Source organism: Struthio camelus, chromosome 27, assembly GCF_040807025.1.
Source record: "Struthio camelus isolate bStrCam1 chromosome 27, bStrCam1.hap1, whole genome shotgun sequence".
NCBI lineage: Eukaryota > Metazoa > Chordata > Aves > Struthioniformes > Struthionidae > Struthio > Struthio camelus.
The window spans coordinates 6,786,314-6,813,032 of record NC_090968.1 but is presented as its reverse complement, the minus strand read 5'-3'; the positions used below and the strand labels follow the sequence as shown (position 1 = coordinate 6,813,032).

The 26,719-nt window shown below is 51.4% G+C and overlaps 1 protein-coding gene across 1 annotated transcript in view; it reads right to left on the bottom strand.

Annotated features, from left to right (window-relative positions):
• Positions 1 to 7,526: 7,526 nt before the first annotated feature.
• Positions 7,527 to 26,719, bottom strand: part of KCNU1 (potassium calcium-activated channel subfamily U member 1) — a 212,821-nt gene continuing 193,628 nt past the window's right edge. Inside the window, exon 35 of the mRNA XM_068920533.1 lies at positions 7,527 to 8,277. The gene's annotated coding sequence lies outside the window, so the exon portion shown is untranslated. The remainder of the gene's footprint in view (positions 8,278 to 26,719) is intronic.

Sequence of the window (26,719 nt, the reverse complement as noted above, 5' to 3'; positions counted from 1 at the left end):
CATTGAAACAAAATGCATTTTGAAATGGAAAAAACCTAAGCCATTTAATGCCTAAAAGGTCAAAGTGAAATGCTTTGGCCTTATCGGAATGATTTTCTCCTTTGATTTTTCTTTCCAAATGCAATTTCATCAAAATCAGTGCGTTTCCGCAAATGTTTCACCTTTGGTGAAATGGCATCTTCTGACAGAGAACCGTTCTGCTGGGAGATTTCTGAGCAGCTCTTGCCAGGAACAGGAGCGTTATCTGCTCTGGGGGGGAGGAAGGAGAGAGGCGCGTTCCCAAGGCCCGCCAGCCCCGGGCAGGACGCGGCAAGCGGGGCTGCCGCCGCCGGGAGGGCGCCGCAAGGAGAGGCTGGCGGTCGGTGCCGGGGCTCGGGCACTGGAGCGCTCGCTCCGGCCTCGCGCCCGCCCTGACAGCCCCGTGATGAAGGGGGAGACGGCCGGCGACGCACGGCCCTGGCCGGGTGCGGAGCCCCCCGCTCGCCCAGGAGAGCCCTGCAAGGATCGCGGCGAGCCCGCCTGCTTTTATAAAGCGCGCAGCATTGTCAGAAAGGAAAGGGTACCATCTGGTTAGCCCTTGTTTACTGCACACCCTGCCAGTTTGAGCTTATTAATCATATTTACCCAAGTATCTTAATTACTCCCTGTCTAGCGACTTGCCTTGCACTCAGCTGTTGACCCGCTCCCCTCCCCTCTGCCTCGCTCTTTTTTTCCCCCCTCATTCCTTTCTATCATTCATCGCAGGGGCCGCGTGGGTAGAGGAATTCTGCGGCTGGGGGTTCGCTGGCAGCGCACGGCCGGAGCCCGCCGCCGGCCCCTGGCAAGGGCGGTAATTAATCCGAGGGCGGCTAACAGGAGGCGAGGGCGGCGCGCCGGCCGCGCGGGGCACCGCTTGCCTTCTCCGAGCGGAGGGTCCCGCCGCTCGCCGCCCCCCCGGGGACCGCGCAGGCCGCGGAGCCCCCCCGCAGCGGAGAGCCACCGTTACAGCCCGTAATTTGTTGATCCAGCCTCTCCTGGCATTTCAGCCCCGAGAGTGGCACCGTTTTCTTTATGACCTCGTAAAGTCACAGCCGAGAGGCCGATTTGGAAAACAAACTGCCTCAGGTTGACAGATAATTAGATACAGGGGACATATTATACGCCTTTGCATATAAATGTGCTCTGAAGCCCGTTGGTTCATCAGAAGTTTAGGCTAAAGGAGAAGCAGGTATTCTTGACGCATCAGGATATACGGCCTGATGCCGCCTTAAGACGACAGCTCCGTTTTCTGGCCCTTTCCGCTCAGCGCTTGCTGGGAGGCTGCAAGCGCCGCCGCCGCCTTCCGGCGGGCCGGGGGCTTCTGCCGGCAGCCTTCTGCACGCCCTCCTCCCCGGAGACAGGGCTCGGGTTTTGCAGCTTGGGTTTTATGCTCCTGTGCTTGCAGCAGGGAGGAGTGGCTGAATGGGGATACTTTACTATTATTACTGTTTTTATGTTACTATATCATGTCCAAACCTCGCTCTTCCCGAGAGCATCCCCGCTGAGAACAGCGGAGCAATTCTGAAATGACACGGCCCTTCTATTTATGAGGCAATTCAGCATCCTCCACTCCAAGCCCCCTAACTACAAGGTTTCAGATATTAACATAAAACAAAACAAAACAGTTGGGGTCCCTTCTGTGTACTTTAAGATTTAAGGTGTCATGCAGCCATGCCGTCAGGCTCTCAGAGCTGCTCCTCCACAGGGCAGCATGAGCCCGCATGGTCCAGGGCTCCTGCTGGCGCTGCTCGAAGAGCCCACCCCAACGCGCAGGATTTGGCCAAATGCAAAGACGACGCTTTGCGTGCGTAGTTGCGGCCCTCTCTGCTCACTTGTCAGCGGTTTCCTCCTCGCTCCAAATCTGACATGCCCCACACCAAAATAACCTCTCCTTCCCAGCTCCCTTCCCTTATCTCCATCTACTTTTTGGGAGGGAGGCAGACAATGTCAATTAAGTGGCCGTATTCCAAAGTAAAGCTTCATTCTCAATCCTTCCCCCCCAGAAACAAAGAAGAAAATGTGGGGGGGGGGGGAAGATAAACCTATTAGAAAAGAAATAGGGGGAAAAACCCCAACCCTAATAGCCCAGCAGCCCCCATGGAAGGAGGTGATATAAACAGAGTTGCTGTCACTTTGATGAATTAGATCTTGTGTTAATTAGGATACATTGATTTAAGGGTTGTCCAACCTCATAGACCTCTCTCATTTTCCTTCCCTAGCAAATTACAGCCCAGGGTGGTGGTAGCGCATCTGCCTCTCTGCATTTCATTTCCTCCTTGTTCAAATATTACGTCTCCACTGTCATGTCAAAAAGAAACCTGGGGAAAGCCTCACAGGTGCAAACGGCAGGAGCGGCAGCGCTGGGGCTTGAGCGTGCCTTTGGTGGGGAAACCGCCAAAGACTTGAATGGACTGTTGGGTATTTCTGGCATATCTGACATTTGCACCCATTTAACCTAAGGCATGATTTAAATTGATTCTGTTAATCTAGTTCAGCCTCCCTCGTGGACATTCATGTTTCAGTACGAACGAGGCTTGTTTCTGTTTAGTTTCCATCCCCGCTAGGAGCAGGGATCAGTTCACTCTCAGCTCTGCTTGCAGAAACCCTCTTCTGGAGACCTCACAAACCAGATAGGCCAGGAAGACAAGGGGTGAGAAACGCCAATATTTTCGTGTACCGTTGGGGGGAAATAGGTCAGGGAAGGTGTCCACGGAGAGAGAGCCAAGACCAGGGTCCCAGGAAAAGCCCAGCACCTGCAACTGAGCCACAGTTTCAAGTGCACGTGGGCCCTGTTTAAGCAGCATGCTGAGCAGTAAGATTTCCCTGGTTGCACGAAAGCGTGACCCTGCACACCTTGCCGGGGCCGCCCCGACGGGCCGGACAGGGCCCCGGCACCGGCTTCAGCGCCCCAGCCCAGCACTGCTTTGCAGCTGCCCCAGCGCTGCCCTGCCGGGGCAGCGGCGAGTGCAGAGCGCTGGCCTTCTACCCGGAGCCTGCTCTGCCGGGGAGGATCCACCCTGCTCGGCATCACCTCCCTTTGGCCTTTGCAGGCTGATGCCCCTGCTGCTCTTGTCCCCTCAACAGATGTCGGCTCGGCCGAGTCACGGCTTTACACTCTTTGCATCCGCGACCTTTCCTGCTCCTTTTCTCCGGGCCTCGCAGGAGGCTTCCAGGCTTTGCGGGTCTCCTTGGCGTCTCTCGTCGTCACTTGAGCACTAGCGAGTCCGAGGGAGAGAGGGGAGAAAAAGTGCTGTGCTGTGTGGATTATTGTGTGTTTGTCATCTGGAATGGTATAAGCTGTAGGTACAGCATCTCCCAGCGGTGATTTATGGCCCCTGTCAGGCAGCACCAGCGCTTTGTCTGCTGTAGCGTGGAGGATGAATGCAGTGCTGTCAGCCCGGGCAGGGCAGGCTTTCTCTCGCTCTGCTCTGCACACTCGCTCCCCATTTCACGCCACTGAACATAAACAATCTTTTGTAAACCTGACAGTCACACTTGCTTCTTTGGAAACATAAAGCAGAAATGTATGACTCGGCTTTCATTACCCAATTTCCTAGGCTGTACAGAAAGCTCTCCAGAAGACGGGGAAGTGGAGACCCCAGGGGACAGGAGAGACCCCCCCCCCCAAAAGATAAAGGAAAAGGATGCACCCACTTGGCGTGTGTACGCCAACACTGGCCACGAACACGCGTGCCCTTGCACTCCTGCTATGGAAAACACGTGCGTGAATCATGACGCAGTGCAATCCTGACACACGGCTGTTCTCTTGACAGACGGCGCTACATCGCATTTTGGGAGCGATGCACATTTCCTACCTTAATTGTTGCAGTATATCTTTGTCCCTCGAGCAGAAAATCTAATAGTAGCATAATACTGGGATCACAGTCAGTTCGGTAACGGGTCCTCGTGCGCCCACCAAATGTAACAGAAAGTCTTATAAAAACGAATGCACCTTTATTACTAAATTGTAATAATCAATCTGAATACGGAAAGTGCCCAAAGCTCTGTTCAAATTCAGCTATTCCTGAAGCTAAAAGAGGACATTTAGAAGTTACAGTAGGAAACGGGTAGAAAGGCAAGAAAGGGAAAGTGCCAGCTCAATAGCCAGCCCCAGGCATACAGACCCCCAGACTAGAAATTTCATGCAAAGCTGCAGCACGTGAGGTGGAATTGCCTCCCCCAAAAATAAATTATGCACCTTAGGTTACATGCACACGCTGGAGGAGGAGAGCGGGGAAACGTTATGTCCCTAAGTGAAAATGCATCCAGATCCTGAGGGACGCAGGTACTTTCAAGGGTAGGTGGGGCTGGAAATCAGCAGTGGGGTTTCTGTGGACTTCCTTGGCATCCAGAATAGGAATCACACCTCCAACGTTATTGAAACGCCAGAGGATCTGCTCTTGAGGTCAGCACTGTATCCCAAGGAGGACCACGGCTAGTTTAGCCTGCAGGTAAGTAAGCCGCCTAGTCAGGCCCTGTGCCTGATGCAAGCTGCTCTTAACTAACGACATGGGTATAAGCAACTCTAAGAATGGAAGCACTTAGAGCGACGATAAACGGACCATCTCGTCTGAACTGCTAACGGGGATATATGCACTCGTGCTCAGCCTGCGGAGTGCAGGAACCCGCCCCTCTATTAGAGTTAGCAGGGAGATTCAGCCACTAGTGTGAAGCACCATGAATTTAAAGCCTGCCAAGGGGCAGAACAAATGCTGTTGATCTTGTGGGTACTACAAAAGGTCTGAGGAGCAGATCCAACTTGGTCCTACTGCAATTTACTGCTCCAGCTTGGAGGAAGAATGTGGTTCTCGTGCAGAGGGTAGATGAGCATATGGGCTTTTCCCTCTGCGGGGCACGAGGCGAGCCGTTGTTCTGCCCCGTTGCTTGTACCCAAGGGCTTGGCCGAGGCGTAGTAACTTCTCAGCTGGCCTCAGCTACAATCTTCCCGATGTCACCGATCGGCGAGAGACGCGCTACTTCCTTTTCGGGGGCTGCCCTCGCTGGCTCCTCTTGGACGCGGGAGAAACCAGCGCGGAGGGCTCAGAAGTACAGAGGCAGAAGCGACGCCGTGCCCGCTGCCCGCCCGGCCCCCGCCGCCCCTCGCTTCTAAGCCCCGGGAAGAGCTCGCTCGACCCGCTCGGCGCTGGGGCTGCGGCCGCCGGCGCCCTCGAACGAGGCGCCCGTCGTTGCCGTGTTTGACCCTGACAGCTGCAGCCTCGCTGGGAACACGTCCTTCCCGACGCGCTCCCTCCGGTCCCCGCTTCGGCGGTCCAGCGTGCGTCCTCTCAAATCCTTCCCCGTGGCGTGGAGCGGCACCGGGCCGGGGGGTGAGGAGGAGGAGGGCAAAGAGCTTGCAAAGACTTGGCTGTTCTCTCTTCCAGGCGGTTTGCCGTGGGCGCTCCTCTACGGAAGGCCGAGCGCCCAGCCGCCGGCGGCTGCGCAGGAGGCGCCGGTGCCGACGCGGAGCAGCCGCTGGAAGGGCACCTTTAGGTGCTGGTGGCAGAGGCCCTCGCGTGCGGCGGCGGCGGGCACGACGCGGCTGCGCTTCAGCTACGATTTGTGTTAGCTTGTGCCAAGGACGCCTAGAGCCTAGGGACACACACCCTCAAAAAAAAAAACCCAAAAAACCCCATTTGCGTAGACCCAGGTAAACAAACAAGCTGGTGTCTTACAGCGTGGCCTTTTAAACGGGCCCAAAAACGATCCTTTATCCCCGGGAGTGCAATCAGATAGGTGTTTTAGTGGCAGCGCTGCCTTCTGGCGTTTGGCCGCTGAGGGAGCGGAGGCGTCTGGTGCGACAGTGCTGGAGGCCTGCAGGAGCCGCAGAAGACGCGACTCCCCGGTTCGAGGGACCGGCGAGAGGAAAGGAAACGTTCCTGGTAGGCTGCTATTTAAATGGCTCTCGGCGCAGGGCTGACCCGCTCTTCCCACGACCTCACGGAGACTCCCTGCCTTTACCAGAGCCCTGCTGGCTTTTCTGGGAGTTTCCTGCTCTAGGGACTAAAACCGGCTGGGGCCAAACGTCGAATTCCAGCCAAAAGCGACACTGAGTCGTTCATTCGCAAGAAAGAGTAATTGCGACAACGCATGACACATACAAAACCAAAACAAAGGCTGGCGAAGGCTCGCTTGCGGGACTGATGGTCCGGGCAACGCTCGGCCCCCAGTTTGGGAGGCAAGGACTCCTCAGCAGCGTCCCCAGTAACTCCCGAGAAAGCCCTTCCCTCGTTCTAACCGGATGCTCCGTGTGTCTATGCAGAGGTATATAGTGATACGCATATGCCCATGTGCATACACATCTGCTTTGAAGCTGAAGGAACATCGAAACCCAAGGTCCCTTGCGGTACTTTGCCGCGAGGGCTGCGGGGCTACCTGGCGGAAAGAGCCCACGTGGGGTTTTGTTCTTTTCTTTTCAGCTCTGCCCCAAGGATTTTAGAAACGGGACTTCTAGAGCCACGGACTCGGACAGCACCGTGCTGACAGCAGTGTCAGATAGCTACACCAACTGGCAGGGCATCTCTTACACTTTGCACGGGATTTTATTTTTAATGACCCTGCAGTGCTTGGAAGGTTATATATTTAAATCCATTTCACCCACCTCTCATCATACCACAATCATAAATATCGCTGGGTTTACAGAGGTGTTGTATTTAATTGAAAGTTCATTTGAGGAGCTTCCATCAGTGTGCTTCTTTTCTCCCCTATAAGCAACCTACCATTTTATTTAAGAATAAAACAGAAAATTAATGGAAAACAAGCTGTTTGGAGAAAAAAGATAATTAGCTGACTGGTTTGGAGGCCGGCGTACTAAACAATGGCTAAATTATGTTGTTCTCTGAAGCTTTTTCATAAGAAATAATTGGTTGGTGTTGGGCAACATCTGAAAAAAACGGGAAGCCGATTCCTGCGGTGGAAAGTGCAGCTGGGAACAGGAGCACAGCCCCTCTCAGACACCAGTTGTACTTTTCTGTTTCTTTGCAGAAATTTTAGGGGAAAAATAAATATTGACAGAAAATTCTTAAAAGTTGTCTAGACCCTTTCACTTAATTTTACTCCTTTCCTTCCTCCAGATGAAAATAACAGTGAGAAAACGTCTTCTGGGCAGGCAAGCTGGGCCTGTGGAGAAGGCCACCGTGACCCTGAGCGGGCTGCGGCTGGCGTCCGCGCTGGAGCGACCCCCCCGAGCACCAGCATCCTCCTTCGGCCCCGCACCAGCACTTGCCTCTATCGCTGCTTGCTCGGCGCAAACACGGGAACAAAACCTCTGTCTCCAGAGCCCAAAGGGACCGTGCGGACGAGGAGCCATCGCCCCGCTTTGCAGAGGGGCCGAGACTTGGCCAAGGTCAAACGAGAGCCCGCGGCACGGCCGGGGACCGGCCCCGCGCCGCTGCGCCCGAGCTGCGCCCGCCCTGCGGCGCCTGCCCAGGTGACCGCGCACCCGGTGCCGCACCTGCCTCCAAAAAGCGCTGAGAAGCCAGCAGACCTAGCAGCTGCAGAGAACCCAGAAAGCAGCAACCGCAAGGATGTTACAGAGACGTACTAGAGAAACCTTTCTGATCCCAGGGAAGTGCATTGCTTGGCACTCTGCGCGCCTTCAGCTATTTATTCTGGTCACCATTGAGCTCGTCCTCTAAATTTTTGCTGAAAAAACCTAACCTTTATTTGAACTGAGAGGGGTGTTTGCAGCTGGAGTTACACATGTGCCATCGAATTTCCGACCGGTGTTTTGTCACGTAGCAAGTCACTCTGCCACCTTCGCATAATGCCATATAACATCCCGAAGTTCCACAGACACCACAGACTTGAAAGCCTTCTGCCGGGGGTTGTAAAGGAGTACATAAACTGCTGCGTCGGTCTGCCTGGGGAATGGGGTCTTTGTTCCCCCTCTCTTGCAACAGGCAGATTTCCTTCAGCCAGTTAGGAACAGGGGGCTGCATCTCTTACCAGGCACATGACAATGGAAACGGCGACAATTCACCACTGTCACAAAGATGTCAGTTCTCAGCTGACATTTAGAGCAGCACTAACGAGTAACAGTTCTTGGTGTGTGAGAGGGTACGTGGACGCACAGAAAGTCCATAGATTGAGACACAGAGCAGGTTTCTTATAAGGCACCGACTTCAGACTCTGCAGTTCAGTTTCGGCTGATGTTTCGTGGTACTGTGTACCAAGGTCTCCTGCAAGGTTTCTTGGACAATGTCTGCTTTCTTCCTTGCTTGGTTGTGGGGTGCGGACTGCATGTGGGCCTTGATCTTTTATCTGGAACAGCAGGCGCAACGCAAATAAACAATTAGTTCATTATCACTGCATAAGCAAAGGTCCCTGAGGGAGAAACAGCAGCAAATCCTGGGGTTGGGTTCCCTCAAAAGGAGCGATGCCATAATTCCCCTAAGTCCATCCCTGCGACTTGCTTAAGCTGAAAGGAAGAGCCAGGACAGAAGCTTTTAAGAGATGAACGAGCTTAAAGAGATGGATGAGTTTTTTGCTCTCATAATTTAGCCTCCCTTGCTCAGAGCCTTCAAGTATATTTCAAACTGAATCTACTTCCTAGGAGGAGCACGGACAGGATATATGGCAGAAAGTTTTAACTAACGTATAACCCACAGCCCTCCTTGCTGCAGGGCAAGGTAGTGGTGGAAGGGCCTTAACCGATCCTTCCCGCGCCTGCGGAGAGCTGAACTAGCCTTAGCATAAAAACGGTCACAAAGCCAACAGACTTCTATCAAAACTACAAAGCCAATCATGTACTGCAATATTCAATTCAGCTGCATCACTTTAAGTATAATTATTTGGCTGTTATTGTGTCGCTTCACGCTAAAGCACAGGAACACGCTGTCAGTGAGGCCACTGCTCATCTGACCAGATCCTGGCACGTTCTTGGCATGATGCATTTCCACCCCGGCCATTTGTAAACTGCTTTTTGTATTCTGCTGAGCTGAGCTTGGTTTAGGTGCCCACAGGGAAAACTGAACCCTCAGATATTAGGGAAGCTTCTTAGAAGAAAATTGTGCATGCATAGTCAGAGAAGCTGAATTCAGAAACCTTGCAACTGTAATAAGGGGGATCTTCAGCTCTCGCCAGCCAAACCCCGGGCGCCTGACAGGTAAAAACCCTTTTCAGTTTACTGCAACTTCTGCTGATTTTATTCTTGTTTCCCCAGTGCTAGAGGAGCCCTCCTCTCCTGCACCCATCCCAGACGGCATCGTTTCTCCCCCTCCTGCATGGGGTGAGTATGCTTATTTCCATGGGGAGAATTGATTATTTTTTTCCTGCAGCTGCACTTGCTGTACACGGGAATTATAGGTCTTTCCACACCTGCGAAAGAAACATTATCCTCAGCCTTCAAGGGTGAAGCATCCTATATTTAGTTGGACTAAATAATGATTCTTCTCTATCTTTCATATCAGGATTTAAGAGCACCCTGGAGCTACAAAGTTTATTAGAACCCATAAGAAGAACTGTACCATAAACGGGACAACCGTGGCTATAAACCTGCACCTTCAAGTTGTAACAAATCCTGGGATGTTGAAGTAGGACACGGTCTTGTCTCAGTCAGCAGAAAGAAAAAGAAAAAAAGGAAAGAAAAAGAAGAAATGCAAGCTTAAGCAGAAAAGAGGGCTAGAAATATAGAAGAGGAGAAAAGAAAAAATAATAATAATAAAGAAAAGCATGCTGCTTGCATAGCCCTCTCAGCAGGAGACCTGGGATAGGCGCCCACATGATAAAATGCAGCTCAGATTAATGGGGAGAGAGAGAGAGAGAGAAAGGAGAGCCTGAAGGAGGAGAGGCAGGACAAGGTGAAAAGGAAGGAGGTGTTGGGGCAATTTATGAGATGCTTACGCAGACGGGGTCATGCAGAACAACGGCGGTGGTAGGCTCCTAATGTGGCTTGTCTCCGCAAGGTGTTGAAGGCTGATCAGGGGAATGAATCAAGAGCCGTCCCTCCCCCTGTCCCAGCTTTGGCCAAGGCCTGATGTAGATAACGCGAATGAACAACTAAAGGGGATAAAATCCCTGGGATGCGTGATGGAGAGGAGGAGCGGTGCCCTCCGAGCGAGGCGCGCTGCAGGGAGAGGCCGCGGGGTGAAAGAGGCCCGGAGAGCCCTCGTTGGCCGCATTAATGCAGCCCTTCCTCTCAGGCTAAATCTGCTTTATTTTATTGCTGCTTATTTATCTTGCCTTTTTTTTTTTTTCCTTCGGTAGCCAAAATCATTGCAGCATCTAAACCTCCATGCTCCCTCCATTTGCACCCCCTACCCACACCAAGGGCGGGGTTGATGTGTTTTGGTGTATATGTTTTCCGCCTTCTGCAACCATCACAGACAAACGATTCAGAGATGCCAAAGGACTTCTGGGATTTCAGGCAATTCGGGCAGGCTCCGGGCCACCCTCCCGCGCGCTGCAGAAACAAGAGAGACTCCTGTCCCTCCCCTTCTGCCTTCACTCTTTTGTCACATTAGGTTATTTTTGCTGCCATTGAATAGATTAAATGACAAGAGGTTTTTGTAAATAATTGAGTTTCATTTTGGAGAGGGAAAAAATGGAGTGCTAAGTGGGAAAAGGAGGGAGAGAGGAATAAACTGCACATCTTTTTATATAGGATCCATAGTTAATTCTTAATTAGAACTGACAGATGCTTCTCCCATAATCCTATTCCCAACATGTTCTGTTTGCTTTGTTTGGCACTGCATGATACATGGTGGCATCGTAATGACCTTTCGCAACTCGTCCTGGAAGTGTTATTGGCATTCCAATGATTTATTGCATGTTCCAGTTGATTACTGGGCCATTTGTCAACATTTTTTTTCGCTCTCCATAAACCTGTCTCCTGTGTCAGAGACATTCGCTAGCATGAAAATTTAAACAAACACAGTATGCAGCTTGTAGTCAGCCTCTGACTTTTACTCCAGGCTTCCAACGCAAATGCATTCTGGCCTCAGCAAGCGCTTACGCTGTGCAGCGTGGCAGGGCGAGACGCTCTGCCTGCAGAGCAGGTCAGACAATGGGAGACCTGGGCATCGGTCTGAAAGTCTTATTTTAGAAGGGCGTCTCTGGGTGATCCATGCTCGTTGCTCAATTGTTTATTGGTATTTTGGTACCACTTATGGGAACGGGGGAAGATCAGTGCTGGAATTAACCACCAAAATAATTATCTTTGAAACGACTGCCTAAGGATAGAGGGCATTCTCTTCCTCAGTTCCCACCATGGATTTAGCGCAGCAGAGAAAGAGCTGCTGGCAAGACGCCAGCAGGACCAGACTCGGGGCTGCGAAGGCGGGGATGAAACCGAGGGCCGCCCCGCACATCCTCGCGCTCCCGGGTCTGTCCGCCGGCAGGGCCTGATCTGGGATCTCGTCTCATTCGCACGTTGGTACATCGGCACGTTTTGGAGCGCAGGCCAAAAGAGGGCCTGGGAGTGCAGCGAGAGCCTCGCAAAGGGTGGGTCGTTGTCGGCAATTATACAGCCGATATCACTCAGTTCAGTAATACTGTTTTGAGTAGACAGATCTGCGTGGGGGGTATTCTGCTAGACCGACCAGCATTTTAAGGACAAAAATGCCGGTTTTCCAAGGCCTGACAGGGCTAGATTTTCTCGTGCCTATGAACTCCCAGCCCCTCAGGGCGCCCTGAAATGGATGCCATAAATGGAAGCACCCAGAATCACCTGCCTGATTTAAAAATCTTGGCCCGTAAGTAAACTGGATATAGCGGTTGTTACAGTGGCCTGGAGCATCTGCACTGCATTTCGAGGAAGCTTTTCCAGGCACTCGTATAAATCACCACTCTTTGCTGCAGTAAAGGCAAGGTATTGTTTCACTGCTGTGACATCAATGCAGGCCACATAAATAATTTTTTATTAAGTGTGCAGTGCCCTGTAAAAATACACACACAATTTGAGGATACTGCAGAGTGAATGCAGAAGCACGGCCAGCTTTAAATAGTCCTTTCTGTACAGAAGAGGCTGGGATGAGAAGGGAAACTTGCTGGGGTAGGGAGAGGGGTGGCTGGGTCTTTTTCCAATTCCAGCTCAGATCGGCATGTAATGTATGGCTTAATTTCCTCTCAAATTAGACACTTGATAAAAAAAGTTATTATATCTGTCAAGTTGCCAGTGCTTTTTATGAGTGTGATAAACTAAGAACCACTGCTTTACAAACCTTGATAGGATGTTTCAGTACCTGGAAAACAATTTTATTGCAGCCTGGACTACTAACAAATTGCAAATACTGATTAAGCCATAAAGTTACAACAACATTAAAAAATAATGAGAGGTTATTGCACAAGGGGAAGGCTCTTAAGCAGCGGATACAGCCGCCTGCTTTCCATTGTGCAAGGTAACCGGCCAGCTTGCAACGTACGCTTATCCAGGAGAGCTCTCCTACCCGCACCCCCGTGGAGGGTGCTGCAGGGGCAGGGGGCCTGGGTGCAGGACAGGTGCCCGAGAGGGGCGAAGGAGAGACACGCACCTTTTCCTCTGTGCAGCGCTATGACCCCGTGGCAGGGACCCCCCCCATTGCAAACGTTCCTGTCCGCACTCTGCATGTTCCTAACCGAGATTTGAACTCAGAACTTGTGCTGAGACCCCTCTGCCAGGGCCCCAACTGGGACAGAGAGCTGTGATGGGCACGGCTGTGCTCATTAACGGGCTCGAAAGCAGGGTCTGCAGATCCCGCTAGAGCAGCCTCCCATGAGCACAGGGCAAGCAGGGTCCTCCTGGATGTCAGGTCCCACGGATCCGGGATTTCCACCCAGGAAGCAGGGCGGGTGCTCTTTAGGCCGAGGGGAGCTACAGAGACCGCGTTTTAACAGGAGCTAGGATCATTTGGGACCGTAAAGGCCCAGGACCGGGCCCCAGAACTGTTATTTCCAAATGTCAGCGCTCTGTCACTCGTCTCCAGCCTAATTAGTTTTGAATAGGAGTTAAGTGTCTGAATACGGAAGGATCAGAGTCCTGGATCTCTCTAAGCCTCAGTTTCCCACTTATAAAATGAAGACCATAGTACTACAGTAAAATCAGCATAATGTAGGATAAAAGCAGCCTGGACTGAAGTGACGGAGTGCCATAGGAAGGGCCAGCAGAACGGCAAAGACATCCCCAAACCGGGGCACAGGCGGGCGGACGTCCCTGACCAGAGCGGGGGCAACGGCCGCGGCGGCCGCTCCGGGGCAGCCAGACCTCTGGGGCAGAGGCTGTGCTGTAAAATAGCACCTGGTGATTTTTCTGCGTGTTTTCATGCCCCGTTTCTGATTTCTCCGGGTCAACGGGTGCTGGTCTGCTACTGCAGGGACTTGCTGTGCTCCCAGCAACACCCAGCCGCCTCAAAAGCCCATTTCACTTCTGACTGCTCCTTTCCCTTGACAGCAGAGTTTTGCTCTCTGGGGATCAAGCGCTGGTGGATGCACAGCCTAGGACGCTTTGCTCTCCCTCCAGCTCTCGGCCGAGCTGAACACTAATTCCCACCTGAGCGCTGTCACCACTAGGCGCCACTGCAAATACAGTAGCCAAAGGGCACCTAGGCCTTTGTGGAGACACAGAGCTGAGCCCGGGCTGTGGGCCCCCCCGGTCCTGCAGGGGCTGAGGGCACAGGGCCTAGCTGGGTCCAGCCTAGATCTGCCCTGCCAGTCTGGCAGAGGTGCTGCCTTTCCCTAAACCGAAATACCAGAGCATGGCATAACTGGGAAACACAAGAGCATGGCCTAACAAGGGCAAGGCGTAAAAATATCCCATAACTGGTACATCCTCTTCGCCTGACTCTGCCATTCCAGCACAGTTTGTGAACTGAGTGTGCCTGAGAGCTCGTGTCAGCCGTCAGCACTCGGGCAATGAAGAGTGACACCCAGATTTCAAATCACTGCTATGTCCTGCTGACCCTGCTTCGTCCCTCTCCATGCCCCTACCCCTCTCTTCTGCTCCACGCCAAACCCCGCTGCACGAGGAGGCTCTGCAGACACAGACAGGGAAGCTGTTTGAACAAGGCTTTCATAATGATTGTTTGGACAGAGACTAGACTGCCAAAACCTCCTGGAGAGTCTGAGAGAAATTCCTTCTGGGAAGTTCCTTCGGCATTCGGCCCTTGTGCGAGGCTGGCGGGGCTGAGCAGGCAAAGCTCAGTCTGTGCTTTGGTCGGGCTATCAAAGGCCGTCCTAGCTGAGTGAGATTCAGGAATAAAGCACCCAAAAGCCTTCCCTGGGCCACGGCAGCAAGCAGAATGAGACGTGGCAGCAAGACAAAAAGATCATCCCCCCAGTTTTGCTGGGCATCTATTAGAGATGAAGTCAGAGGCAGGCGTGTGATTACCTGAGCCCCTGCTTGGCAGGAAGGTAAGATTTGTACTGTCAGAGTGTGCAAGCATGGGAAATGTCACCTCTTCAACTCCTGTGAAAGAGTCACCTGCGATGCGTTTTCCGGTAGCGCTGCGTTGCCGCCTGAGCCGGGCGCTGCGCTGGCCAGACCTGCCGGCGCGGGAGAGACCGTCTCGGTGCCTCCCAACCACCCGGGGAAGGAAATGCAATTGCCACCGTTTTGTGGATGAGGAAAAGGACCTTTACCTGATTACAAATCACATGGATTGCATTTGATTCAATTTTATTTCCATACAACTTTAGCAAATGGCAAGTGGCTACACAAATCGTGCTGGTGGCTTTGTCACTCACTGCCACCGCTGAACGTGGGAGATCTAATACTTCCCGCATTACATATCTCATTTTAAAATCCTGTGCATAAACTTTCCGTGCCCTCGCAGCAATTAAAACGGCCCAAGTTGCTGAAGTAACCTCCAAGCTAAAAGTCAGTAAAATACATGCCTCTGAGGTTTGTTAAGCACTTTGGGGTCTATGTGGATGAAAGGTTATATACATATATAAAGTTTCTGTTAGCATTTCTTTAGCCTAGCACACTCTTGTGACAAGAGCCGGCCAAACTCTTCAGAGTAAGCAATTCATCTGATTAATTTAACCCCCTGCTTTTCTCCTTTTAACTGTATCTGAGTTATCTGTGAAAGTCTATTGATCTCAGTGATTTATTGGTTTATGGCAGGGAACCCTTTAGGCAATCCTGTCTCTCAGCCCATCAGCTATTCAGGAACATTTGCTTTCATCTTGTCTTTAAATTTTCACTATTTGAAGGGTGCGATTGGTGCTCTTAATCACATGAAGTTGGTTTTGAGGTCTGATTAATAAACTGCCCGTGCCAAGGCTGATGACGACACGAACTCCTGTGCAGAGGGACAGCGTGAGGAAGGTACGTCTTAGCTCTATTATTTTCCCTACCCTTTCAGAGCAGAACTGCTTCCAGGATGAGGCATTTCCACTGTGGGCAGTGAAAAGCCCTATCTGCATGTCATATATTATCCCTGCTGAGAGGCATACAATCGGGTCATCAGCATTTGTGCAAGGATTGACAAACCACAAACATCTGAAGGAAAGTAGCAGTAAATGGGTATGAATGCAGTTGCATCATAAAACAACTCACAATTCAAGCTAATATTCACCCTTCTTTTCTTCCCTACCATCTGCTGAGCTCTGCTCACTATGCAGGTGCTTCAAAATGCCCTAAGTCTAGGAATATGCAAGACGGGCTCAGTTGGGACTTTACACCTGGCAGAACCTCTTAATGGCATTTTTGCCCTGGAGCAGCCTACTTTTCACAACCTAAGATCCTTGGGGTGTTTGTCCTTCCTTTCTGCTCTTGAACAGCAAACATTTTAATTCTTCCTCCCTACCCCCTCCATTTAACGCTGCGCTTAATTGCTGCATTACTGCATGGCTGAACTAATGATACTGCAATTAAAAACATTTAGGGTTACTGTTAATAAAGAGGATTTAGTAAAGTTGATTAAAAGCATTCATTAATGAAAAAATGTAATGAAAGAAGTGGAATAAGCAAGCCAGCAGAAAGATGAACATAATAGTGAGAAAACGTCTGCTGGTCAGGCAAGAGGGTTGTGTGGAGACGGCCGCCGTGACCCTGAAAGAAGGCTTACTCCTTCCTCCTTGGTTTCACCTCGGAGAAGAGCCCCTGTCTCTCTGCGACTCAGGCCATGAACAGACACCGCTGGCCACGTCCTTGCTACGTAACTCAAAGCTGCTTGAGCTGCTTCCCGCGATGCAGGAGGGACTCAGAGGTAACCTTCCCGGCAGTTCCCACAAACAGTCATAGCTCCCTTTCAGCCCTCATTTTTCTCAAGTAGTTCAGGGCCAGCTGATTATTAATTAACATTAGCAGAGCTCTCTCTCTTCCCCGTGCTGCGAGCCCCCGCTCCATCAAGCTGAAGAGCTGGCTGTGGTACTAATGGTACTGTCATTACCCAGTCACTTGTTTGGTGCAGCCACGTAAAATGAATCACAGTCTTCTCCTTAATTTCATTTTAATGGCCTTTGGCAGATGCAGAGCAATAGGAGCATTAGGACATCCTATTTCATGTCTAGGTAAACTACACAAAGGGTTAAACTTTTTACCTAAAAGTAGATCTCTGAAGCACGTTTTCCCTGAATGGTTCGACAGGGTGTCCCTGCAGGACTGGTTCCTTGAGGCTGCTGTGTTATGAAGAACAACTAGGGTTGGTTAGGAAAATTATGGAAGAATTATCACAAGGTTGGGATTTTTGGAAACCTTTCTTCTTTTTTTAATTCAACTTATTCTAATAAAAATTGACATTTGATTTGTTATGCTTTATTTCAAAGGTCTCCATAACTTGTCATCTGCAGCCTTGTGCATGATGTCAATTCCTGCCTAGAGAGTTTACATCCCAAAAAGACATCGAGGAGGAGGAGGAGGACAGGAGGAAAGACGGATCGGGACAAGGACAGGTATCTCACTTGCCTCTCAGAGATCTGTGGCATGAGAAAGTGATTCACCGGTCACAGGGGGTGCGCACGGCCGAGCTGGGAATTCAGCCACACTGATGGAAACGGCCTTTCTTCAACACTTGCATGCAAACAGTTTAAAAAGTGGAGGGAGGTGGCTCCCCTGTGCCGCAGCCCTGCCTCCGAGCAGGCGTTTTGGCAAGCCTGGGCGGCAGAGGAAAGCAGAGATCTGCATGGTGTTGCCGTAGTGCAACACCTTGCAGAGATCTTCGCACCCACCCTGAAAGCAGTCTTATTCCATGACAGTGTCCAAGCTTGTAAGTCCCATCTGCTAACAGAGCTTATTAGTTTAGACGCAGCACTGCACAGACGCAGCTACGCTGGGGCTGGTGCCTGGGCTGCCCCCATCCCTGCTGGCCCCAGGGTCCCTGCACGGAGCTCCCTTAGCTTGCACAGTGCGCACAGACTGCTGCAACAAGCTCCTACGGCCACAGCGAGGTCCCCTCCTGTCCGACACCGTCAAACTGTGAACCCTGCTTGAGAGCGAGTGCAGTAAATACGCAGGATCACTCGCTACAGGGCTCCTGGAACCAGTTACGTGACACCCTGGTTGCGCGCCTGGCTGCTGGCGGGCAAACAGGACCCTGAAACCTTGAGTCTGGGAACCGTCTGCAAGCTCAGCACGGCTCCCTGCTCCACGCCTCCGTCTCGCACATCCCCAAAGGTGAGTCTGACTGTGACTGGCACCCTATGGAAATACGCGCTGCTGATGAGCATGATCTAAAAGCATTTTCTTATGCACACACAGAACTGGCATTTTGCTAGATTTAGGGAAGTAGGCAAGACATATTTGTCTGCGGAGGCTTTGCACCTTCGGCAATTATGTCTGCAGCCTGGAAAACAACAGCAGCAGGGTTGCAGCGGGGAGGGAAAAAAATTCTATCATGTCAGAATAATGAGATCCGTGATTTCAGCACTTACTGGGTCAGAGACACACACAGTGTGTTATCGGTAATGCTTTCCTCTGACATTCAGGGAAATTGCATTTATGCAGAGGACGCGAGGTGCTGAAACGCAGTCCTTGACCGGCCCCGTGACAGGCGCTCCTCGGCCGGGGCTGCACCGGCGGCTCCTTGGCGCTTCCACGGCTGCGCGAAGGGAGGAGGCACGAGGAAGCACAGCCTGAACACTTCGTGAGACAGAACTGGCACGTTTTTGCGACTACAGCACCAAGGTGGGACCCAGGAAACTTGGGCCGGTTCAGGGCAATTGCTTCAGGGCAATTTCTGCCCCCTCCTTCCATGCCCTCAGGTCTAGCTCCCACCCCCGGAGACTCTCACCGGCCTGCGGGTCGCCCAGCGGCAGTGACGGGGCCCCGCGGTACCCTGTCCGCCACGTCTGGCGCGGTTTGAGAGCGAGCCCCGCTGCTGGGGCGGCGGGGCGCACGGGCCGCAGAGCAGGCGGGCGCGAGGCCGCCCCCCAAAACGCACCCGGCGTCACTCGCAGCAAAGCGGCGCGGGGCCGAGGGCAGGGCTAACGGGCCGAGCGGCTCCAGCTCCCCCGCGCCGCCAGCTCAGAAGCGCTCAGGGCTGTCAGCGCCTCCGGGCGGCCGGCGCCGGAGGAGCCACCAACTGCCCCGCAAGAGCCCTCCATGGCTCCTTACCCCGCGCCATGAGCTTCAGCCGAGACCCGACCTCGACGTCGGTCCTCCCTCGAGGACGTGGGGCCCGTGCGAGTTTAGCACGTCGAGTGGGAAGAGAAAAAAAAAAACCAAAAAAACCCGCAGGAGGTGGAGCGAGCTGCCCCGGGGCTGATTTCTCAAGGAGACAAAACAGTGTTTTCTCATAATCTGGAAAATGTTCCATGGACTTTTTTTGTGTTTTAGAGGAGCAATTTAAAACCAGAGTAATTCCTTTTCCTCCCTCTCCCTTTAGGAACCCAAAGTAGTCAAACTCAAAACATTTTGCTTTACCAATTAAAATCCTTGTGTTTTCATCCAAACCAGCTTGATTTCTAGCAGAAATGCGGTTTTCTGACAAAAATCTATTTTCTGATAAAAAACAATCAACCTTCTAAATTGGAAATGAATCGACCAGCTGCCACGAGGGAACACCTGCCCCGGCCGCGCTTGGTGTGCAATGTCAGAGAAGGATTTTCAGACTCCACAACTACTCATACACCTACTGTCACTCGCCAAAAAGTCAATCAAAACTTTTCTTCCGAAAAAATATCATTTTTCACTAATGATTTGAGAACGCAAATGATATGAGGCCTCAGAAGAAACGCCACAGAATAATTAGCAGTGGCCCTGGGTTTTTGTTCTTTCCTTATTCTCATTTGCACTTTTCATCATGTAGGGTTTTTATTTGAGCTGTTGCTCTTGTCTTTTTTTTTTTTCCCCTCTTTTCTTTTCCCAGTGGGGGAAGAAAACCATGCATAGATTAAAAAGATCTTGTTTTCCTGCTGTTTAAGATAGAATGAAATACAGGCCTGACCCTAGTACCCGCGATAAGCCCCCCACTGAGGGAGAGAGGGAGTTCCAGTCTAAGGCCAGATCTGAATTTTGCCAACAGCTCCTCTATTCACAGTTTTCCTTGAGGGCTTTTATTATAGGCCACAGGGTTTTCGCAGTCAGGATCTGGAGTTTGTCTTGGACCTGATCTGCAAAAGCTTGGAGCTGCTTCCATGCGCAGACTTTTCTAGAGTTTGCAGGTTTTGGACAGTTCCTGTGAAAAATGCAGAGGAACGGAGGAAGGGGAAGGGGGTGCTCATGAGCGTTTGTACTCCCACCGTAACTTCCTCACACTAGCACGCATGTCCCTTCTCCCAGAAAGGGGAACTGGGAAAACCTGCAGAAAGGCTTGCCTTCCTGTGGCAATGCCGCTCGGTGACTGAGTACCATTTTAGCATCCCAACTCTTGCAATAAAATGACTATTTTAAAGTCAAAGTTGGAAGCCCTTGTGGCTATGAAGGATGGTTCATGAAAAAGCCCTAAGAATATACAAAAAAACCACACAAGGATAGAGAAAAAGAACCCAGTATTTCATTTTAAACCCCTCAATAAACAAAGACAACTTTTTCAGCATGACAGTGCCTTACTGGCAGGACAGGGTGGGTAAAGACTGGCCTAACCTCACTGATGCCGACGGTCTTTCTCCATCCAAGGACAGGGAAAAACAAAGCAGTGGGATCTGTCCCTAAAGCCTACTGGGTCCTTTCGGTCCCGGGGCGAGCATGACAGCCTGGGACGCTCTCCCCTCCCCACTGCTGCTGAAGAGATAGCGGTTTCTCTCCATGACCAAGAGCAGGTCCCTGTGGCTGCTTTTTACGGTGATGGAATCGACTAACAGTGATATAAAATGCTCTCGTTCGTCCGGCTGCTGATCTTTTGGGCAATTATTTGGAAGTAATGAAAGTGAATGCATGACATTTAAAAAAAGAAACTCCGCTGTCAGCAGGAAAGCTGCCACATTCCTCCTGCACCTCGGAGAATACGCTTAGCTTGAAATAATGTTCATTTTAGCAGAGTTGTAAATTACAAGTGTGTTAGGGTCTTGTGGGATTTATTACCATTTGGAAAGAGGTTATAGGCCCTGCGCTGTTGCTGCTGCATCTGGTGCATGCTACAGAGCAACCACAGAGCAAAATTTGGAGGCAAAAGAAAGCACCTTTTATAGCTCATCTCTGGTGGCTTGTATTGCTAACATTACACATGCACACACACACAGGCTTCAGCAGTAAAGAGGAAGGATTTCAAAATCCGTTTTCCCAGTTGCTCTCTGTAATTGATCCAGTGTTATTAATAAACAATGACAAAAGCTCGCTGGGCTCTGCTGCAAGGAGCACGGCCATCGGCCCCTGACCTGCGGGCTGCTGGCCGCGGGGAGCAGCCCAAGAGCTGCGCCCAGACACGGAGCTGTGGCCCTCCTCTGGGATGGCTGTTTAATTTTCTCAGGTTTATGTTCTTTTTTTCATTGCAGGTGTTTCATAAAAACACAGCCATGGACCTGGCAGGAAGCAATAAGCCTGAGCTTCCTCCGCATGAACCAAAGGGACTTTTCCCTCCCTTCTGGCAAGACTGCAGTTCTGGTAATGTAAGATTAATGCTCTTCAATCCTGACCCTGCTGTCTTCAGCCTGTAAATGCTGAAGGGTCACCTTTAGTCCATGCCATTAGTGATTAATTAATCTCAGTGTTTATTTGATCCATCCCTTTCAGTGCGAATTTCTATACTGTCTGTTTGCGCCCTCCCTTTTAGATGATGTTCCCCATCAGTGCTATTCAATGAGTCCCCTACGATACCCCCCCCCCCCCAAAGGCAGGAGGAACGCTTGCTCTTGGTTTACTGCTGCATGGCCTCTGAAAAACTCTGGGAACAAGCGTCTGTCAGGAGCCCAACGGCAGTTCTGCAGGGAGAGCTGGGGGTGAAGGAGATGCTTAAACTCACAGCAGAAACTAGTAGACAAGGAAACAAACGCCACCTTAGCTAGCGGCACAAACGTTTTGAACGTTCCCATGCCAGCTCAAGCAAGGAGAGATGGATTTTTCACTTTTACCAAACTAGTTTCCCCCTGAGAGGTGAGCTGTTAACTGAGCAGTGGTCACATGTGTGGAGCTCTGGAAAAAAGTGACTGTAAGGTACCGGGGAGCTCTGCGGAGGGAGACAGCACAGAATCTAGGGGCCAAAGAAAGAGGGCTATGATGCTTCATTTCTGCAAAGCGCTACGCAGCAGAGGGCCTGTCCTAAGTGAGCATACCAGAGTGGTGGGGACTCAGCACAGCAGCCCAGAAAGCGTTCAAGTGAGGTGGCTACAAAGGCTGCGAGATGCTGTAGGATGGCTGCCTCCATCCGACCTAGCAGCGCCAGACCCTTAGGTACGAACACCCTCCGCAGTGCGTAGCCCACGTGCCAACAGCCGTTAGCAGCATGTCCTCTGAGCAACATGGGGGCGACGCAGCCCCGGCTGGCAGGAGGACTGGAGCTGGGGGGGAGGCAAAGGTGGGTGGTTTGGCACACACAAGGAGCATTGATCTCAGGGAGAGCTTCAGCCTCCTGGTCCTGTTCCAGCTCCCCAGTAGTTTCCCAGTCCAGGGACAGGATTTTCTTAGATCGTGAACTCTCCCCCCGCATCTGTTTATCTCTCTGAATCCCATTAATCATGTTCTGTGCCCAGACAGCTTATAACACCATATCCATCCTCTAAGAGCTGTTATCGTACACCCTGAAGATCTGTCAGATAAATAGCCAGGTCAGCTGCAGCTGTTCCAATATCCTGAAGAAATCAGATTTATCATTTTAGATTAAAAAAACCACACACACACACACACACACACACACACCCACACCAGAAAAATCCCCCTCAGATCCAACAAGAGGCTGGCTAGGAAGCTGTGTTTCTTGGCCTTCCACAAGTCCTGCTGCTGTTGCCTTCCATCTGCAGGCCTGTGATAAATGGCTGCAGGGTGCCAGGTACAGTTCAATGTTGAAAAATCCCAATATGTGACTTAGGCATCTCATCGCAAGTCATTAATCTAAAAGGAGACCGATGCCAGGACAAGGCTCTCCCTCACTCCATCGTCATCTGGACCTGCTCGGCAAAAGCCGTTGCCAGACGTAGGGAAGGAGGGAAGGAAAGGCCCCTGCCATTTTCCACTCACAAGGAGGAGTGCTCTCTGGGCCATTAACCCTCTCCGCAGCCCCAGAACCATGCCCTGAAATCCCACCGGCTTCATGCACAAGTTTCCACCTGAGGGAGGCTCGGAGGCCAGCCGGCGGAGCCACGGGCTCCCTGGTGCCCAGTCTCTGCCCGGCACATCCCTTAGGCCCTCATCAACCCCTTCACACGGATAAAAGGCTGCTGTGGGGCCTCAGGGGCCGGCAGGATAAAATTCCTGCTTGGCATCTGTTGTCTGGGGATATTCGAAGAGGTATTCAGAGGAATAATGGAAACTGCTGGTAACTGAGGAGGAGGAGAGCTGGGCAACTGGCTTTTGCTGGCTGGTCCTGGCTGTCCATTTGTGGCCTGTCCTTTCACAGCTCGGGTCTCACCGGGAGCGACCCCGGTCAGCCCGCGGCGTGGAGGGGATGCTGCTTTGCGGCTCGGCCAGGAGCAGGCAAGGCAGGCCAGGAGCGCGCGGAGACTCCCAGAAACAGGGGGCAATCCCCAAACTGTCAGTCTACTTCTGTGATGGAGGAAGACTTTCCCCGCGTGGCATGCTTGCCTGTGTTTTGTCAGCACAGTTTTAAATAATTCATGTGAGGAAGCTCCCACCACATCCCTGGAGACCTGAGGCTTCCCTGGTAGAGCCTGCCCTTCGGAAACGTCCTTGTCCAAACTTTCCTTTGTGGAGACGTGCCATTCTTGCCACTGTTTGCTATTTATGTCCCTGCTGTAACAGCCTGAAGCAGGCACTTTAGTAAGTAAATCAGTGAGTGCCGGAGAAGGCTCCGAGCACACCTCCGAAAAGCAGAGTACTCCCAGGACCCGGGCTGGGCCTCGGGGGCTCTCTTCTACCACCGTTCTGCTGGGGTTTGCTAGCAGCCGCAGTGACGACCTCAAGTCAGAGCAGAAGATATTTCCCAAGATACAGCAACTGGTTTCGGTGATGTCAATCCCCCGCTGACCGAGCTTCCCAGCCGCCAGCCCCGCGAGCGCACCCACGTCTGCCTCAGCAGCTTCCCCGGGGCTTGCGGGGCTGGCCGTTTCAGGTACTCCTCCACGCTCCCACCAGCCCTGTCTTTCCCGAGCCGTCATTACAGGCTTCGCCAGGTCCCTGGAAACACCGCCCAGAAACCCTGCTGGAGCCCAAGGGAGCCCCAGCGAGTCGCTCCAGCGCCGGGTCCCCGTTCGGCAGCCCACATCCAGGCTGCCCGGCGGCACAGGGCTCCCGCTGCCGGCGCCAGGCCCCGGTCTCGCTGGGAAGCCGAGCGTCCCGCCAAGGTGCTTCTCCTCCTCCGCGCACCAGTCACATCCCCAGCCACGTGCCTGGTGCCAAATTGAGTTGTAGCCGTGAATTATTTAGAAGCATCAGTGGAATATTGTTGTATCAGTAACGCAGACTATCAGTTTGTGGCCTTGGGGCTGCCTCAGTTACACACTCCATCACTATTTTCTCTCATGAATAATGTAGGAGCAGAATTACTCTGCATGTAGAGAATTCATACCCTGAGAAAACAAGGTTGCTCCAAAATTAATTTTCCGTACTAAAAGAGCGACAGAAAATCAATTAATCGCATATTATTCTATACGGAGACAGAGTAAGGGAAACAGCGAAAATGGCTGTAGCTATACATCAGCAAACGCCGTATTGGCAGAGTGCTTTGCAGGGATGTGAGTTACAGCCAGCTACGAAGAAGGTAAATATATTCTGCCCGAGAGAGCCCTCGAACATCAGACTTTGGAGCTCACATCACAGCCAGCTGGGCGCTTTTGCTCTCTGCCGCTGCTTCCCGAGTACAAGAGCAGCTCTGTGGAGCCCAGAAGCATTTGTTTTGCTCTCAGCTCCTTCCTTTGTCCTGCCGCTAGCGGGCTCAAGCTCCCACCGTGGCGAGCACCTAGCATATGACCTTGCTTTCCAGAGGCGCTCAGCACTCGCAGCCCCACGCTGAATAAAGGCGAGCTGCAGGGAGGCAGCCCCTTCGCAGGCCAGCGCCCGGCTTCCTGAGCCGCTGGTTTTACGCCCGCAGTCCTGGCCCGGTTCAGGTACACACGGGACCATCTGTCTCTCCACGGATGTGGGACGACAGCCGACAGGAGTTTAGATATCTCCTCTAAATAGGGAAAAGCCTCCGCTCCTGAACCATCGTGTTGGGAAAGCAGGGGAAGGGAGCTGCTGTTTCACAGCGCTGCAGCGGCGGAGCAGGACCGCCGCCGCGCCGCGGCTGGAGGGGTGCGAGGGGCGGCCGGCGCTGGTCCCGCTCCCAGCCTGGGAAGCGGGAAGTCTCCTGGTCAGAGCAACAAGCCTGGGGGGCCGGATCTGTTTTTGCCTCTAACGCTTATTCACCACACTGTTCTTGAACAAGTCACTTCGTTTTTAACTGCTTAATACAAATAGTAACCAGCCATTTTAGAAGGAAACTGAGAGGCTTAGTTAAAATTTAAAATTGTCTCAAAGGAAAGCAAAGTCTCAAAGGAAAGCAAAGCATTGTGATTGTCTCAAGATCTCAAAGTACTTTTTAAAATGAATGAATCCTGTAAAATTACTGAGATAAAATCAGACAGAGATCCAGACGGAATCAGGTTCTAAGTGTCGGACGCAAAGTTCACCACCTCAATGGCAGAGCTTTCACTGACTTCGCCGAAGCCAGGATCTGGCTTTGGGTAACTTGTCCAAGGCCAAGGGGGGAGGCACAGCCGATGGTCGAGCCCGTCTCTGCTGTCAACACACTGCCCTGAGCAGCATCCTCGAGACAAGGTGTTCGCGGAAGCTGCTCTGCTGAGCTTGGCTCGCTCCTTAGAGACCCACAGAAGACCCCAGGAGCACATGGCCACAGGTCAGGTATGGAAGCATCTACAGAAAGGCTGTAACAACACTGTGACCTGTATCTATTCCACCGCCTAATTAGATTTGATTAATAACATTCATTGGTTTAACAAATGGTATAATAATTACGGAACGAGAAATTATGAGGCTGACCTTGAAAGAACAGGTCAAACATCAATAACATCCTCAGGAATAAAACTCAAAATAAGTTAATACATAATGAAGACTGGCTATTTTTTATTGCAGCTAATTATTTTTCCTGGAGTGCCCAATTCTTTTGTCATCTCCTAGAACTGGTAGGTTTCGGGGGTCATCACACTGTGCAGATCGTTTCTCCAGCAAAGAAAACAGAGGCTTTCAAACTTTTCACAACAACAGTAAAAACTGCAAATGCAATGGCATTTACAATTTGCACTCTTGGAGTTTATTTCAGGGTTATTAACAGGTATAGTTTCTGGACTAAATTTACAGGGATTTTTTTTTTTAATCACTACTATTTACATGACAAATTGAAATAAACAATCCTCTGTGCTTCGGCTGTGTGTCCTTTGATTTTTCACCCACTCTGGATGTAGCTAAAAATCCACTGCGGGAGTCAGAAGGCCATCAGCAAACAAGATCTGGGTGAAACCTAGGAGATCTGACAAAAGAATTGTTTCTTCTTTCACTAAAACAGAGGGCAGGATTTTTTCTCCATTTCTCCAAATCCAAAATATCAACAAGGATAAAAATAAAATGACAGATTTTGTGTTTCAGTCCAGCAATCCACACGTTTTGGCCTAGATCTCCACTCTCATCCAGATCTCTATCCCTGAAAGCAGTATGTTTTTTCTACTTCGGGGGAAAAATGCCTTCAGTCTGCAAGAATAGGTGCACACGTGTGGGTGCATGCGTGTAGGCATACATGCACTAACGTGAGACCTTAACCTATGAGCTTACTCTGTGTGCGCCTGCATGAAAGAAAAGAGGCTACACGTATGCATTTATACCTGCACAAATTACCTAATGACAAGTCAAACCAAGCACTTGCAAATGCCTCTCCAAGCCCCTTACATGCTTACAAGCCAATCGACCCTTGCTCCCTCAATGAATGATTTACCTTCTGCTCAGTAAAGGCAAAAGTTTTCCTGCATATGGCCCAAGCAGAGCGTGCAGGCTAAGCAGAGAGCATCTAAGTGGGTATGGAAGTGCTTAAGAAGTGTCTGCAAGTCCCCCGGCCAGAGCAGACATGAAAGGGAAGATGCTGGGTGTGATTTATTGCGTGCTGAGCAATTTGACAGTCATACTGTTTGAAACCACTGTCCTCTGGCTTCATCCTGGCGAGGGGATGGCTCAGATTAATGGTGCGGGGGAGGAGGAGATTTATGACGGTACAAAGCTAGCTGCGGCTGCTGCGGCTGCACATGCCTG